Source organism: Macaca mulatta, chromosome 9 (genome assembly GCF_049350105.2).
Source record: "Macaca mulatta isolate MMU2019108-1 chromosome 9, T2T-MMU8v2.0, whole genome shotgun sequence".
NCBI lineage: Eukaryota > Metazoa > Chordata > Mammalia > Primates > Cercopithecidae > Macaca > Macaca mulatta.
The window spans coordinates 24,922,524-24,939,392 of NC_133414.1; the positions used below are offsets into that span (position 1 = coordinate 24,922,524).

General features: G+C 40.6%; 1 long non-coding RNA gene across 1 annotated transcript; it reads right to left on the reverse strand.

Moving 5' to 3' along the window:
- Nucleotides 1–377: 377 nt before the first annotated feature.
- Nucleotides 378–16,606, reverse strand: LOC144331000 (uncharacterized). The gene is made up of 2 exons (XR_013397793.1): nucleotides 16,542–16,606; nucleotides 378–3,249 (listed from the first exon to the last, which is right to left on the reverse strand). It is a non-coding gene; the product is annotated as an uncharacterized LOC144331000 (long non-coding RNA).
- Nucleotides 16,607–16,869: the final 263 nt, after the last annotated feature.

Genomic DNA, 16,869 nt, shown 5'->3' on the forward strand with positions numbered 1-16,869 from the left:
AGAAAAGTAGGCATAGAGTTATTATACAAATCAGATATATGATTGGCTAGTGTTTGAACAAGGCGATTTGGCTAACTATGATTGGTTCCTGCCATTTCTGATATTTTGGTTCAAACTTTGAGGCGGGAGAGCAGGTTTATGGCAGCAAGAGTTTATCTTACTTAAACACGTCTTGTGACCTTGCCTCAGAACTTACAAAATCTCTGGTATGTGCAAAACAAAATCTCTGGTACGTGCAGAAAACCAGGTATTCACAGAACTTACGAAATCTCTGGTATGTGCAAAGATTAGAGAGCAGAACAAGGGTGTAGCGGGTGGGGGGCGGGTACACATCTATCTTTGTGTCCTTTCACAAGTCAATACATCAAGACACTGGGTTGCAGCAGAGAAACAGGTTTAATCGTAGGGTCAGTGAACCAAGAGATGGGGAGAAACCTCAAGTCTATCTCCCCAAGGAATTTGGGGTTAGAGTTCCTAAGGGTTTTGGAGTGGGCCAAAGTGTGGGAATCACTGATGGGTTGAAGAACACAGGGCATCATGGAACAGGGAGATGAGGAAGTTGTATTCTCATGCTGATCCCATTCCTCTGTGTGAGTCTTCAAACTGGTTGCTGGAATTCATGGATCTGAAAAACATCTTAAACAATCCTTAAACAAAAGCCTTATGATGCTAAAGCCAGAGATCCTAGCCATAAGAACAACAGGATCTAGTGGTACGTGACTTTTAGCAACAAGGAAGTGAGCCAGAGTGTAGTCTGATGAATGCTTAATTATAACTATATTTCTGTCCAGAACCCTGAGTGCAATTTTTGCCAACCCTGTGTGGTGGTTTCATGAACATGGATGTTCTCATCGGATGAGAAGATACCACGATGAAATAAATTTATTCAATTGATTCTTGTACATGTAAATACATCCATATTTACACAGGTATATATATATATATATGCAGAGAAGATTGTGAATTCTGAGCACTGTAGAACCTTCCAGGGGAAGAACCAATTGCCAGGTCCTAAGAGCTGCCCTTGGCCACCTCTCCAATATGCTACTGAAGACAACCTTATGGGAAAGGTCAGCTTCACTCTGCTTCTTAAAGATGAAGAGTGGGGAATTATTCAGGATTCTTTAGGGTGCAAATACCAGAAACTTGATTGAAACTGGCTTTGTAAAAACAAACAAAATAAGGATTGGGAATCTATTGATTCAAGTTGCTGAGTGGAATCCTGGCATAGCTTACAGAGTGGAAGAGAAAACCACAGGAACCAGGACCTCAGGGCTTATAATCAGGTTGATGTAGTTTGAGTATCCGTCCCCTCCAAATCTCATGTTGAAATTTGATCCCAAAATGTTGCAGGCGAGGCCTAGTGGTGAAACCGCCTTTGCAAAATTATGACTGAAACAGTGAAAGAGATCTAACTTAACTGACTCCATCTTGCTTCTAACTTCAAGCTGTCCTTGTTCATTCCTGGGCATAGGCTGAACTAACTTTGGGAAAAAATTAGTTTATAATTTAAACAAAGAAGGTAATAGCCCTTTCTCAAAGCAGATTTCTTTCTTGCCTGGGGACTAGATTGCCTTTGTAAGACTAACATGAGCCACAAAATTAGAAACTATTGTTTAGGAGTCATGCAGCTGGAGGCTACAAGATTCTGACCCTCCCTAAACTGCGTCTAAGATCAGTGCTTGAGGTATTTTGCAGACCCTGAACTTAATGGATCAGCTGGCCCCACCCAGATCAATAAACTGGCTCATCTGATCTTGTGGCCCCCATCCAGGAACTGACTGAGCACAAGAAGACAGCTGCAACTCGCTATGATTTCATCTCTGACCAGTCAGCACTCTTGGCTCACTGGCTTCCCCCTACTCACCAAGTGATCCTTAAACACTCTGCTCCCCGAATGCTCTGCAAGACTGATTTGAGTGATAATAAATTCCAGTCTCCCGCACAGCTGGCTCTGCGTGAATTACTCTTTCTCTATTGCAATTCCCTTGTCTTGATGAATCGGCTCTGTCTAGGCAGTGGGCAAGGTGAACACCTTGGGCGGTTACAGTGGGAGGTGTCTGGGTCACGGGGGCAGATCCCTCATAAATGGCTTGGTGTCAATCTCATGCAAGTGAGTTCTCACTCTATCAGTTCCCATGAGATCTGATTGTTTTTTCTTTTATCTTTTTAAATTTTTTATTGTTTTGTACACTGAAAATACGTACATCTAAGAGATCTGATTGTTGAAAAGAGCTTGGAACCTCCCTCCCCTCTATTGCTTCCTCTCTGCCATGTGACACCCCTGCCACCCCCTTGCCTTCTGCCATGAGTGGAAGCTTCCTGGGGTCCTTGACAGAAGCAGGTGCTGTTGTCGTGCTTTCTGTACAGCCTGCAGATCCATGAGACAAACCTCTTTTCTTTATACATTACCCAACTTCAGGTATTCCTTTATAGCAAAGCAAAACAGGCTAAGACATAGGTCTTCCATGTTCCAAGTCTGTCTCTTCTCTGGGTTACCTCTCCACATATCTCTGCTTTTATTTAAATGTTGTTCTTATTCTTCCTAGCATGCAAAACACATCCAATGATTGAGGGTGGTCCCTAACCAGCAACCTGGAATGAAGGAGTTCATTTCCTTGTCTCTATATCAGCAGTTCTCAGACTTTAGCAGGCATCGGAATCACCTGAACTGCTTGTTACAGGACAGATTGCAGGACCCCATCTCTAGAGTCTCTGTTGTGGTAAGTCTGAGGTTGGCCCAAGAATATGAATTTCTGTTTTGTTTTTTTTTTTTTTGAGATGGTGTCTCACTGTGTCATTCAGATTGGAATATAGTGGTGCAATCTCGGCTAACTACAGCCTCCACTTCCCAGGTTCAAGTGATTCTCCTTCCTCAGCCTCCTGAGTAGCTGGGACTACAGGCAACTGCCATGTCACCCAGCTAATTTTTGTATTTTTAGTAGAGGTAGGGTTTCATCATGTTGGCAAGGCTGGTCTTGAACTCCTGACCTCAAGTGATCCATCTTGGCCCAAAGTAGCTCACAGGTGTAAACTACTGTGCCTGGCCAAGAATCTGCATTTCTGACAAACTTCCAGGTGATGCTTGTGCTGCGGGTCCCAGGACCACACTTTGAGAACGATTGTTATTTATTAATCCCAGAGAACATTATCTTTCCTGTGGCTTTGCCATGCTGTTTGCCATGTATCGTTTGGTCTTGCAGGGGAGGAAAAATGCTTTCTTCTACCATTGTAGGTTCTTTGGCTGGTCTATAAATCAAGTTGACATAAAACAGATTAATAGTAGAAAAATAATTTTAATTACATACATATGTATGGGAGTCCCACAAAAATTAGATTCAAGGGAGTGACCAGATGATTGAGATGCATAAATCATCCTGAGCTACAGAAAGAAATAAAGGTTTGGTGCATGAGGGTGATGGAGACAAATTGTGGGAAGGTGAGGGGAGAAAATGTTTGGTGAACAAAGGTTGTCTTGTTATGCAGTTAAGTCTCTCAGGTGATAAAAGTTGCCTCAACATAGCTCTCCTCGTGGTATATATATTTTATAATTGTAAATTTCCTTTATTAAACTAGAAATTTGTACTTTATTTTATGTAGTTGAGTGGGAGGTAAAGAGTTTTCCTGCATTGCTTGATTTTCAGTTTTTTTTTAGCTCAAAATAATCAATCTACCAAAGTGGCATATTTTGAGTCAACATGTTGTGAACCTCTTCATTTTCCATTGTTTTCACTGTTATAATAAACTCAGTGCTTCACCAACTTTTCCTCATTTAATTCTCAGGATAATCCCATGGGGTAGGTGCTACGTTGTTGTGACATATAAATGAGGAAGAGGAGAGGTTAAGTGACTAGCACACCATGGACCTCCCATATGTTTTTTAAAGTATAGAAAGAATATTAGGTTTTAAATAATGGTATATTCAACATATGTTTTCCACCTCAGCTTCCCAAAATACTTTCCCAAAAATGGTGGAAAAAAATCATAATCCCACAAGGACAAAAAAAAAAAAAAAAAAAAAGGGAAAAGAGATGACAATAATAAAATAAAATGTGGAAACTGGAAGGAGTGGCACATGATTTATTAATAGCAGACCAAAGGACTGAAAACCTCACCAGACTCAGGCAATAGCCAGAAGCAGCCTCATTCTGCAGAATCCCAGAGATAGCAAAGAACTGGAAGCTCTTGGTTGCCCATGATGGTGACAGTACACTTGGGGTTAATGGAATTTGGAGACATAGTTAAGCCCTTGGATGCCTTTGCCTAGGCTACACAGCGGGATGACAATGGCCTTCCTATCCCAGCAAAACCAGACAGACTCCGACCTTTCGGACTGTGTATGTAAGGCTAAGGATGTGCTGCTGCACTGAAACTGGGCATTGAATGAAACAACTACCTGCTGAAAGGTAAGGCCACATGTCCCAACACTTCTCCTTACTTAAGTCTGAGAATGCTGATGCCAGGTGGCTTCTCTGTCCTCAGCAGATTTCTTTCTGGGAAAATAGATCAGACCAAGAGAAAAGACCACAGAGACTCTCAACTGGGATCCTCAGCAAAACAGCCACACCAGATCAATCAGAGTGAAGCCACCAATGGAGAAGCCCCCCCGCCCCCGGCACACAGATTCCAATCAGCTTTTCAGTGCCCTTCTATGAAATATCAGTGCCATGAATCATGAGGCATTTATATCATCTCAAAACAAAAGAGAGACAAAAACAAATAAAAAAGAAACAGCTAGTGGACAGGAAAGACAAAGGAAACAGAAAGAATACAGGGAATGGAAGAAAATTTTAAAAAAGAAAAAAGTAAACAAACCTCTAATTGACATCTTCTGAGAAACAAGAGAAGATCTTGGATTCTGGAGAACAAAATTCTATTTTTAAAAACGAATTTTGTAAATTAAAAATAGCATAGCTGAAGTTAAATATTCAGTAGAAGGTTGGAAGATAAAGTGGAGGAAATCTCTCAGAAAGTGGAATAAGGAATAAGGAATGGAAAATAGAGACAAAATAAGAAAATGAGGAGATTAATCTAGGAAGTCCAATTTGTGACTAAAGTGTTTCAGAGATAGAACAAAGATACTGGTTGAGGCCGGGCACAGTGGCTCATGCCTGTAATCCCAGCACTTTGGGAGGCCGAGGCTAGCAGATCACTTGAGGCCAGGAGTTTGAGACCAGCATGGCCAACATGGCAAAATCTCGTCTCTACTAAAAATATAAAAATTAGTTGGGCATGCTGGTGCACACCTGTAATCCCAGCTACTCGGGAGGCTGAGGCAGGAGAATTGCTTGAACCCAGGAGGTGGAGGTTGCAGTGAGCAGAGATTGCACCACTGCACTTCAGCCTGGGTGAAACTGTGTCTAAAAAAAAAAAAAAAAAAAAAAAAAATTGGTTGAGAGGAAGGATTGGGCAAAAGATTTCCCAGAACTCAATGACAGTCATCTTCAGATTGTAAGGTCCCACAGAGTACCCACAAGGCTATCTAGTGCAGTCATCCAAGTTGTATCTATGGACTAAGATGGGAACACGGCTCCCTAAAGTGATGCAGTGCACAACTTACACAACCGGATGTGGCAGCCCAAGGAATGCAAAAAGACTCATGCTTTCAGCTAGGAATTTTAGAGTACTAGGGATAGAAAAAAGAGTCTCAAAGCTTTCAGAGAGGAAAAATAAGTCATATCCAGAACCTTAAGAAAAAGAATGGCATCAGGCTTCTCAACAGAAACGTTATAGCCAGAAGACCATGGAACAATGCTTTGCAAAATGTTCAGGGAAAATGATTTCTAATCCTTGATTCTATACCCAGCTATCTCCCTTGGTACTCTTAATTGTAAACAGCAGAATCCATACAGTTAGTTTAAGCAGATAGGAAATGTATTGATCTTGGACTTCTTGGGTTGTTCATGGACTTTTCTAGTGAGCCAGAGAATGCAGGCTTGTATGCCATGTTGCCAGGATCTACACCCAAAGACCACTGCAGGGACTACACTGGTGGAAACGTCTCCACTACCACACCTGGCACAGACATTATACCTGGCAACAATGATGAAGTTCCCTTCCTGTAAGCATCCCTCTCTTACTCACCAAAAAGATGGGTTCTGGGTTGGGCGTGGTGGCTCCTGCCTATAATCCCAGCCCTTTGGGAGGTCGAGGCGGGCAGATCACCTGAGGTCAGGAGTTCGAGACCAGCATGGGTTCAGGGATGGGAGAGATTATTGTGACCATTTCTGCAAACAATCTACCATAGGGCATTAATACCTACTGGGGTGAACTTTGGGATTAGAAGATAGAACAGAAATAACCAGCAAGCAAATCTTTCTGTCTTTTTTTCCTTCCTACTGGGCCACAGTAGTCCCCCTTTATCTGTGGTTCCACCCTCCTTGGTTTCAGTTACCCAAGATCAACCACAGTTCAAAACTGGGTGAGTATAGTACATAAGATATGTTGAGTGAGGCCACATTCACATAACTTTTATTACAGTATATTTTTATAACTGCTCTATGTTATGAATAGTTATTGCTGTTAACCCCTTACTGAAGGCGTCCCCAATCACCAGGCCACGAACTGGCACTGGTCCTTGGCCCGTTAGGAACTGGGCCACACAACAAGAGGTGAGTGGCAGGTGAGCCAGTGAAGCTTCATCTGTATTTACAGCTGCTCCCCATCACTCGCATTCCCACCTGAGCTCCACCTCCTGTCAGATCAGTGGCAGCATTAGGTTCTCATAGGAGCATGAACCCTACTGTGAACTGAGCATGCGAGGGATGTAGGTTGCACACTCCTTATGAGAATCTAATGCCTGATGATCTGTCACTGTCTCCCATCACCCCCAGATAGGACCATCTAGTTGCAGGAAAACAAGCTCAGGACTCCCACTGATTCTACATGATGGTGAGTTGTAGAATTACTTCATTATATATTACAGTGTAAAAATAATAGAAATAAAGTACACAATAAATGCAATGTGCTTCAATCATCCTAAAACCATCCCCTGCCTCCCACCATGGTTCATGGAAAAATTGTCTTCTATAGAACAGGTCCCTGGTGCCAAAAAGGTTTGGAACTGCTGTCTTACTGTGCCAAATTTATAAATTAAACTCATAGGGATATATAGGAGAAAACAGTGAATGTAGGGTTTGGTAGTATTTGAGGTTTCAGGCATTCACCTGGGTCTTGGAATGCATCCCCCATGGATAAGGGGGCACCACTGTATTCTGAGGTGCACTGGTTCTATATGTTCTCCCTGGAGAAGGCCTGTGTGACCCAGCAACTGTCTTGGAAGCTTTCCTTCCTTTCCTCCTTCACTTCCTTGCTCCCTACTCTTTCTGCCCTGGGACTGTACTCCCCTCCAATAAAGGATTACAAAGAGGCTTAGCTTCAGGTTTTGTTCCTACATATTCTGAGCTAAGACAGGATCATATCAGATTCTTGAGAGCACTAAAGGGGATAGAATGTTTCTGAGACAGACTCTGTGAGCTGCAACTTTTGTTGTTATTATTACTAACAAAAGTATATCATAATAAAATCTTGACAAAGAATAAGTAAAAATTATGTAGGTTATATTCTCAAGTCACACAGCAGTAAATTTAGAAATTAATAAGTTTAAAGAAAACTGTGTAATCTAGAAATAAAAAAATAAAGAAAAGACAAAAACCCATAAATGTTCCCAAATAGCATTTGGTCAATAATACAGACTATTATAAAATCAATGTAAAAAACTTAAAAAAAATCTCCATGGGTATGCAGCAAAAACTGTTCACATGAAAAACATTCTTAACGGTCTTGATAAGAAAGAAAACAAAAAGGAGTCTGGCGTGGTGGCTCAGCACTTTGGGAGACCGAGGCAGATGGAACACTGGAGGCCAGGAGTTCGAGACCAGCCTGAGCAACACAGTAAGACCCCCCCCCCCGTCTCTATTAAAAATACGGAAAAATTAGCCGGGCATGGTGGCAAGGGCCTGTAATCCCAGCTACTCCAGAGGCTGAGGCACAAGAGTTTCTTGAACCCACAAGGTGGAGGTTGTAGTGAGCCAAGATCACACCTCTGCACTCCAGCCTGGGCGATGGAGTCAGACTCTGTCTCAAAAAAAAAAAAAAAAAAAGAAAAGAAAACAAAAAGGCATAAAGAAAGTATCTCACTTAAGATTTTAGGAAAAATTTTAAAAAAATAAACTATAAAACACACCAAAGGAAAGAAACTACAACACAGCAGTAATGTGCTGGAGTCCGCTCTTACTGGCTCTTGAGTGCTACTTGCTAAATTGTCAGGAATTTAGTGAGGTGTTTGTGAAGCACAGTTATTATTAAAAATTACATAATGGCCTGGCGTGGTGGCTCAAGCCTGTAATCCCAGCACTTTGGGAGGCCGAGACGGGCAGATCACGAGGTCAGGAGATCGAGACCATCCTAGCTAACACGGTGAAACTCCGTCTCTAGTAAAAAATACAAAAAATTAGCCGGGCGAGGTGGCGGGCGCCTGTAGTCCCAGTTACTCCGGAGGCTGAGGCAGGAGAATGGCATAAACCCAGGAGGCGGAGCTTGCAGTGAGCTGAGATCCGGCCACTGCACTCCAGCCTGGGCGACAGAGCGAGACTCCGTCTCAAAAAAAAAAAAAAAAAATTACATAATATAAATTAAACTATTCAAAACAAAAGCAATATATACTATAGTCAAAACTTCCTAATTATTTGCTTTATTTTACTGTCATACATGTTCTTGTGCTGATTTATGTCTGTTGCATCTGTGTGTGGTGGAAATACTCTCTAATGGTGGCCTATTGAGCATTGGTTTTCATCACTGCATTTACTGTCACACTGGTAGCTGGAAACCAGCCACAGTGGGAATATTTACACTATGGTATTTCGTAATGCTACAAATCAGAGCCTCTGCTCCCTCTTTCTTCCTCTCTTTCTCCTCTTATACAGAGCTGCTTTTAAACATTATCCAGCACACCACTGACCACCTGTAAATAATCTCTTTCAAGAAATTTGAATTTTCCAGTTTGAGATTAAAATAAAAATGAAGATAAGGCATTAAGATGCTTTAAAAGTTCATACTCATTTAGTGTTTTGAATGCAGGAATTGCAGGAATAAACTTCTGTGGTTGAGATTCTTGCCATTAAATAAATTCTAATTAATGTAAGATGTACCTTAATAGTCAGGAATGACCTACATCCGCAAGCAATTCCCTAGACTGGGAGTAAGTAATGACTAGACTCCAAAGAATCTTTCCAGCTAGCAATCCGGGTGCTTTTGACACCTCAAAATCTAGAAATGAAGGAAAATCTATTGTATAAATTTGGACTTTAGTCAAACGAAACATACTTACTCTTCTTTTTTTTTTTCTTTGAGACGGAGTTTCGCTCTTATCGTGCAATGGTGCGATCTCCGCTCACCACAACGTCCGCCTCCCGGTTCAAGCGATTCTGCTGCCTCAGCCTCCTGAGTAGCTGGGACTACAGGCGTGCGCCACCACGCCAGGCTAATTTTGTATTTTTAGTAGAGACGGAGTTTCTCCATGTTGGTCAGGCTGGTCTCCAACTCCCGACCTCAGGTGATCCGCCCTCCTCGGCCTCCCAAAATTTTGGGATTACAGGCGTGAGCCACCACACCCGGCCTTTTTTTTTTTTTTTTTTTTTTTTTGAGACAGTCTTTCTCTGTCGCTCAGGCTGGAGTGCAGTGGCATGATCTCAGCTCACCGGAATCTCTGCCTCCTGGTTTCAAGTGATTCTCTTGCCTCAGCCTCCCGAGTAGCTGGGATTACGGGTACTACACCATGCCCGGCTAATTTTATATTTTTAGTATAGAGGAGGTTTCACCATGCTGGTCAGGCTGCTCTAGAACTTCTGACCTCAGGTGATTCCCTCGATTTGGCCTCCCAAACTGCTGGGATTACAGGTGTGAGCCATGACGCCCAGCCATTTTTTTTTTTTTTTCGTTTTTCTGAACTATAAGAAAAATTTAACTAGGTTGGTGAGTAATAGTGAAAAAATAATGAACAGCAAAAATGAATAAAGCGCTCGTTCACCCTGGGGGTTATTTTCTTTGAATTTGAAATAACTGTTAGTAACGAAATTTCTTATGGTAATTTGTGATTAATACATTTTAAACTGTAAGCTTTGTAAAAAAATAAATAAATAAATACGTTAAAAATACTGGCTTGAGGCTGGGTACCATGGCTCACACCTGTAATTTCAGCATTTTAGAAGGCTGAGGTAGGAGGATTGCTTGAGGCCAGGAGTTTAAAATCAGCCTGGGCAATCAGCACAACTCTACAAAAAATAAAAAGTAAAAAAATTAGCCCGGTATGGTGACATGGGCCTGTAATCCCAGCTACTTGAGAGGCTGAGGCAGAAGGGTTGCTTGAGCCCAGGAATTGGAAGCTGTAGTGAACTATGATCACACCAATGCACTCCAGTCTGGGTGACAAAGCAAGACCCCGTCTCTAAAAGTTAAAAAAAGAAAAAAAAAAATTGACTTGAGTAAAAAGTTTGAGCCAGCACACAATTCCTTTAGGTACCAATAGTTTAAATTCACTAAATTGAATTTGGGAGGAAAGAAAAGGCTCTCTTAATCTACTCTATTTACCTCATCAAGTTTTCTTTAAGTTTCAGCATATCAACATTTAAACAGAATACAGAATGGATTTTGGAGAAAGAGAAATTACAACATTATGAAAGTTAACTTACACAGTTTTACACATAACTCTTTATGCCTATGGCATTTTATCCCTATATGAGAGAGTACTATTTTTGAAGTCTTTGCCTCAGTTTTTATGAGCTACTTAATTTATGCCCAAGTTTCCTGTGGCCTATAGAATATATTTCATCCTTTTATTTCTTTGCCTTTTTTTTTTTTTTTTAAGAGTTAGCCAGATTAGGCTTTAGATTTTTTTTTTTTTTTTTTAATGAAGACCTTCCCTTACACAGTAACTATTTTTTTTAAAATCTCATTAAATAATGGTAAGATTTAATTTCTTTGTGGATTTTTTGTTTGTTTGTTTGTTTTGTTTTGTTTTTAATTGAAACGAAGTCTCACTCTGTCGCCCAGGCTGGAGTGCAATGTTACAATCTCAGCTCCCTATAACCTCCGCCTCCTGGGTTCAAGTGATTCGCGTGTGTCAGCGTCCTGAGTAGCTGTGATTATAAGCGCGTTCCACCACACCTGGCTAATTTTCGTGTTTTTAGTAGAGATGGGATTTCGCCATGTTGGCCAGGCTGGTTGCCTCGGCCTTCCAAAGTGCTGGGATTACAGGTGTGAGCCACCGTGTCCAGCCAAGATTTATTTTCAAATCAGAGGATTTTCAACTTGAAAATAAACCATTTCCAAAGATATCAATGAGCTGAACCTGGATATCCAACTTTTATTTTTCTTTTCTTTTTTTTTTTTTTTTTCTTTTTGCTACCTCAAAGTCATCAAAATGAAGGATTTTTCCTTTTAATGATGCATTTCCTGGGCTGATTAGAGTGTGGTGAAGCTCTGTGACTCTCCGTTGATACACTAAAACACATTAATGTGAATTTGCCTCATTGTTCTGTATGTATTTGCTGATTCTGTGCACTTGAACCATTCAGATTATATTGATAAGAATATTATATTTTGAAGATAGGGAATTAAATGATCGTTTCTAATTATGTTAAAATATGTAAGCATTTGGATTTACTTTCAGTGTACGTTAAAAATCTCTGACGTTGAACATGGTGGCCCATGCCTGTAATCTCAGGACTTTGGGAGGCCAAGGTGGACAGATTGTTTGAAGCCAGGAGGTTGGGACAAGCCTGGGCAAGATAGTGAGACCTCATTTCCACAAAAAATAAAAATAAATTGCCAGGTGTGACGGCACCCACCTGTAGTCCCAGCTACTTGGGAGGCTGAAGTGGGAGGACTGCTTGAGCCCAGGAGTTCAAGGTTGCAATGAACCATGATTGCATCACTGCACTCCAGCCTGGGCAACAGAGTGAGACCCTGTCTCAAAAAAAGAAAAAAAATATCTGGGAAACAGGACTATTTTTTTTTTTTTTCCATTTGCCTTTGAGAGATAATCTAGCTGATTGATAATACATGTGAAGTTGGAATTTCAGACTGATTGAGACACAGTAAGATTTAGGCTAGTCTTATAAACAAAATGGGAATAAAAGAAATTGTGGATGACACCTTTTATTGGATCATGAGAATATATCATGGTTTGATTGAGAGCTCAGTGTGAGCCTTTAGTATGATTTGGAGATTCTGCTTCTAGAATCTGGAAAACTTTCACATGCCTGACCAGTGTAAATAAGTATTTGCTAAGTAAGTGATAGGTTAAAAAAAAATCTAGAAAAATAGTCTATGTTTTCAAACTAATTATATATTTTCCCTTACAATCTTTGACTTTTCTAAATGAAAGTTTAAGTAACACTCTTACATTATTCTTGGATTTGCCCAAGTAGAATTGAAGGCTTTATCTGTAGTCTATTTTTGTATCATGATAATTTATCCATTGGAAGCAAGTTTGACATTGTGAAGATGAAGCAGTTATCTTCTAATGAGGGTTCCCAGAATAGAATCAGCATATTAATAAGCCTGCCTGTCATTTACCTGAAATCCATTAACTGCTTAATGTTTGTCAACTATTCATAGATCATGCCTGATTAATTACTGACTATTGACTTCATTAGACATTGTTAGCAGATCAAAGAGGGTAGTAAGCCTAACAAAATAATAAGCAATGGTTGGTCACTTGAATCCCAAAAGCAGATTTTTATCTATTGATTGATTGATTGGTTGAGACAAGGTCTTACTCTGTTGCCTAGGCTAGAGTGCAGTGGTGCAATCATAGCTCACTATAAGCTTGAACTCCTGGTCTCAAGCAGACCTCCCACTTCAGCCTCCTGAGTAGCCAAGACTACAGTTCATGCCACTATGCCCAGCTAATTCTTTATTTTAATTTTTATTAGAGATGAGGTCTTGCTGTGTTGCCCAGGCTGGTCTTGATTCCTAGGCTCAAGGGATCCTCCTGCCTCCTCCCAAAGTGCTGGGATTATAGACATGAGCCACTGCACTTGGCCTAAAAGCGGATTTTTAAAAGTCTACCCATTTGCACACTGACCAAAAGCAGATTCTTTTAAAAATACCTTTTGTATGAATTTAAGAGAATCTCTAATTAATATAATTATTAACTAACAATCAAATATGTTATTACCAGAACAGCTACTACCGCTTGATTGAGTTTAACTGATAGGAATCAGCCAACTGATGATCCTTAGTACAAATACAATACCTCTCTTCTAGCTATTTTGAAATATATAACCAGTATATTTAGCATATACTGGTTGGCTAATTATTATAGATATAATTGTAGGATTTTGTCTTATTAGTTGTCAGTCAGCCAACGAAGAAAAAGTAAGAGTCTTTTACAAAAAGCCTATGGGGGTGGGTAGGATGAAGCTGAACTTCCGTTTTTTGAACACAGCAGATATAAAGCTCCATAAGGAACATGTTTGCCTGTATCAATTACCAATTAGTTGCCATCCAGATGAATACACAATGATACATTTGTTATATTTTAGCAATATGGTGTTTGTGAAGCCAGTATGTATCTTAAAAATTAAGAAAGGTGTTATTCATTTATTCATTGATATGGTTTGGCTGTGTCCCCACCCAAATCTCGTCTTGAATTGTAGCTCCCATAATCCCCATGTGTCATGGGAGGGATCTGGTAGGAGGTAATTGAATCATAGGGGCAGGTTTTTTTTCCCATGTGGTTCTCATGGTAGTGAGGAAGTCTCATGAGATCTAGTGGTTTTATAAAGGGCAGTTCCCCTACACACACCCTCTTGCCTACCACCATATAAGACATATCCTTGCTCTTCATTCACCTTCTACCATGATTTTGGGGCCTCCCCAGACAATTAGAAATGTGAGTCTATGAAACCTCTTTCCTTTATAAATTACCCGGTCTCGGGTATGTCTTTATTAGCAGCATGAGAACAGACAAATACATCCATTCAACAAACATTTATGCACTGAGGTATTAGGTGAAGTTGGAGATGTGGGCAGGGGCCAGGTTCTGTAGGGTCCTGTAGGTCATGGCAAGGAGTTTGGACATTATTGTCATCAAACTTGGTGAAGTGTCTCAAATAAACAAAACATTTGATTTGCTGTCTAAAAATATCACCATGCTGTGCCAAGAATATGCTGCAGTAAGGCAAGAGTTAAGGGGTTATTGCAATAGTCAGGGCAAGAAAGAATGGTGGCCTGAATCAGGGTAAATGTGGTAGCAAGGGAGAAAAGTCAGCAGGTTTAGGTTGTGTAGGTTGAGAAACTAGCAGTTGAGTGAACAGAGAACCTGAACTCCATCTGATACCTACACATGTTTTTCTTAGATGAAAGACAATCTTATAGTGACTGCTAAGGTAGAGAACACACATTTATATACCCCTTTTAAAAACTGATACATTATAGCATTTGTACATATTTATGGGGTACATGTGATATTTTGTTACATGCATAGATTGTGTAAAGTCTAAGTCAGGGTATTTGGGGTGTTCATCGATGATAAATACTTTGAGTATTTATCATTTCTATGATTTGGGAACATTTCAAGTCCTCTCTTCTAGCTATTTTGAAATATATAATACATTGTTGTTAACTATAGTCACCCTACTCTGCTACTGAACACTAGAACTTATTCCTTCCACCTAAACTGCATTTACCTTTTTAAAAATGTTTACTTGAAATTTTGGAAATGGTCTACAAATCAGTACCATATCATCCATTCTATAGTGAAATTACTGAACAGAGGAATACTATTGGATATGAAAGACAGATAAGAGAACGTATAGACCTATTAAATATTAAGCAAAGGTGCCCTGACATAACTTTATTAAGTTACAAGTGAGTAATTTTCAATGTACAGCACAAGGAAAAGCTTTCCCTGTGTTCAATGATCCAATTTTTGGTACGAATACAGCTCCTATGTCCCTGGAGTCAATTATCTATTGCACGGAGATGCACCATGCAAGGAGGTTGCACAGGGTATGAAATCTCCAGGAACAAATGAAGCTGAGATCGCCTAAGCAGCAGTCCTATATTCCAGAGACACCACCGAATGATTTATGATTCTGATATAAAAACTCTGAAAAGTCAATTTGGTTGAGGAGATTTCTGATTTGGAAGCTTCAAGAGATGATTTAATGAGGTTGGTTTGGCCAGGGAGAGAAGCCCTCACGTATTTTTATGTCATTTCTAGCAAGAGCTTTGTATAGCCAGTACAAATAAGCACTACCTATCTTTTTTTTCTTTTTTTTGAGATGGAGCCTCACTCTGTCACGCAGGCTGGAGGGCAGTGGCACTATCTTGGCCACTCACTGCAAGCTCCGCCTCCTGGGTTCACGCCATTCTCCTGCCTCAGCCTCCTGAGTAGCTGGGACTACAGGTGCCCGCCACCACGCCCAGCTAATTTTTTCGTATTTTTAGTAGAGACGGGGTTTCACCGTGTTAGCCAGGATGGTCTCAATCTCCTGACCTCGTGATCCGCCCGCCTCAGCCTCCCAAAGTGCTGGGTTTACAGGCGTGAGCCACTGCGCCCGGCCTTACGTATCTCCTGTACATATGATTTTTTTTTTTTTTTTTAACGGAGTCTTACTCTGTTGCCCAGCTGGAGTGCAGTGGCACGACCTTGGCTCACTGCAACCTCTGTCACTCGGGTTCAAGCGATTCTCCTGCCTCAGCCTCCTGAGTACCTGGGACTACAGGCGCCTGCCACCGCACCTGGCTAATTTTTGTAGTTTTAGTAGAGACAGGATTTCACCGTCTTGGCCAGGCTGGTCTTGAATTCCTGACCTTGTGATCCACCCGCCTCGACCTTACAAAGTGCTGGGATTACAGGCATGAGCCACTGCACCCGGCCCGCATGTTTTTTATCTATTGAGGCAATAACACATAAATACATAAAAAAATGAACAAAACAGCTTGAACATTGAGTATTACAATATGATGGAAAGAGCATAGACTTTGAAGTCAGACATAGCTTCAAATCTTTCTTCCCTCACCCCCCCAAACAAATGAGTGACTTCAGGCAAATTACTAACCTCATTGAGTCTTGAGAAAAAAACAAATGGAGCTACTGGTACCTTTTCTTCCCCCAGGGTAGTAGAATCAAGTAGAAAAACGTGAACTATTATAGATATTTAATGAGTGTTTTAAGTTTCATTAGAGTAATTTTGAATTATAGAGCAAGGAAGAGCTTCCCCATGTTGAAGGACTTAGGATGATGGCTGATAAGAAAATTGTTAGCATACCCATTTGTTCTGAGTGTCCCTTGAGTGGCGATGAATGAAACAAAGCTGGGAAGTGTTAGCTTTGTGGTATTGAATAGTCAGAGATGAGAAAAGTATAAAATGTGAAATTGCAAAGTCCAGGCAAATATAAAAGGCATTAGAAAGGGAAAGATGAGTATGGGCTTTTAGTAAACTGGAAACTATTAGTCTCAGAAGGCTGATTAAAATGTGGATAAGCAAGTAGAAGGAGGGGTGCGATAGGAAACTGGAAATATCCATTACCTTTCTCTTGTGAACTGAAATCCTCTTCCCCAGCCAGGATCAGGCCTAGGAGAGCCAGCCAAATCAGATGATCTTTCTGTTTTCCTTTTCCTGGTTCAATTTCTGCTGGACTCTGACTCTCAGCCAAGGTAACTCAAAAGGTCTCTGCTTTCAGTAGCAGGTTCTGCTGCCAACTTTTGTCTCCACATCTTCAAAATCAGGGTAGAATTTTACACTGCGAAGTGCACCAGACAAAAAGCAGAACGACTCTTTGATTTATTTTTCTTTCTCCCTTTCTTTCTTTCTTTCTTTCTTTCTTTCTTTCTTTCTTTCTTTCTTTCTTTCTTTC